This window comes from Nannospalax galili, unplaced genomic scaffold (assembly GCF_000622305.1).
Source record: "Nannospalax galili isolate Female #2095 unplaced genomic scaffold, S.galili_v1.0 scaffold158, whole genome shotgun sequence".
NCBI classification, from domain to species: domain Eukaryota; kingdom Metazoa; phylum Chordata; class Mammalia; order Rodentia; family Spalacidae; genus Nannospalax; species Nannospalax galili.
This window is the reverse complement of record NW_008345290.1, coordinates 9,416,972-9,418,248: the sequence shown is the minus strand read 5'-3', so window position 1 is coordinate 9,418,248 and position 1,277 is coordinate 9,416,972.

Sequence of the window (1,277 nt, the reverse complement as noted above, 5' to 3'; positions counted from 1 at the left end):
GGGGGGGGGCTGCTGGGGTGGAACCTGAAGCAGCCGCCGGGCTACAGCTGCAGGTAGGCGCCTGGCGTCTCCGCCCTCCAGGGGAAGAGATTGGACGATGTCGCAGACCGTGGCCCCAGCCTTGAGGTCTCTTATTGGAGAAGAACCTTGCGGTGCCACTGAGCTTGGAGAAACTCTGGGGACGCCACACCAGGAGACACCCTGCAGGTGGGTCACTGAGGCTCTCCCTCGGCCTCTGTGCTGGTTGCTTTTGCCCTCTGTGGTCTGAGTCCGAGGTTCCCAGGAGCTGATTTAAACTCCACCAGCCTGTTCGCAGAGTTTCAGGCGCCCTTAGTTAAAAGGCTGGAAGGTTGCCAACTAGCTCGCCATTCTCTGAGGGGTGCTAGTCCCAGAGCTCTGTAGGTGTTATAACTCACTCTTCATGCCGCCCTAGGAGCGGGCACTGTGAACCTCGCCGGGCCTGCAAGGAAACCTTGGCATGGGAAGGTTTCACAGTTGCTCAGGGTTTCCCACTGGAGAGCAACCTAGAAGAGCTGGAGGTTTGACGCCAGCTTAACCACCATGTGATAGCTCAGCCTGCTGGTTCTTAACAGGACCACTAAGTGAGGGAGAGACTACGTTCCTACACACTTAGCTGTCTAAGGATGGCAGCCACTGGACCCAGGAGGTCTACTCCAGCCCAGAGCCACTGCAGGAATGAACTGGCGTGCACCATCTCAGTGCAGGATGCTTTGGCTACGTGCCTTGTTTATTTGACAAAATGGTGTTAGATGAGACTTTTTTCCTAACGATGGCAGAGGTACAGCTTGTTACATCATCTTGTAGGTTGCTCTTGTCTTGAAAAAGATTCTTGGGTTCCCTGAACTCACGGACTACAAGCTGGACTCCTCTGCTCTAGAACTATGCAGCTGAGACAGACTTACCGAGGACTAACTCTGTAGAAGACAGAATGCCCAATTCATATTCCTTGCAATGCAGGATTGTTAGACAGAACTTTTATAGAGCATTTCAAACCTCGGTTTTCTCCAAGGAAGAGAAAAACATGTGTACTCAAGTTCCCTGAACTCACGGACTACAAGCTGGACTCCTCTGCTCTAGAACTATGCAGCTGAGACAGACTTACCGAGGACTAACTCTGTAGAAGACAGAATGCCCAATTCATATTCCTTGCAATGCAGGATTGTTAGACAGAACTTTTATAGAGCATTTCAAACCTCGGTTTTCTCCAAGGAAGAGAAAAACATGTGTACTCAACTGGTGTCTTAGTTTGGGTTTAA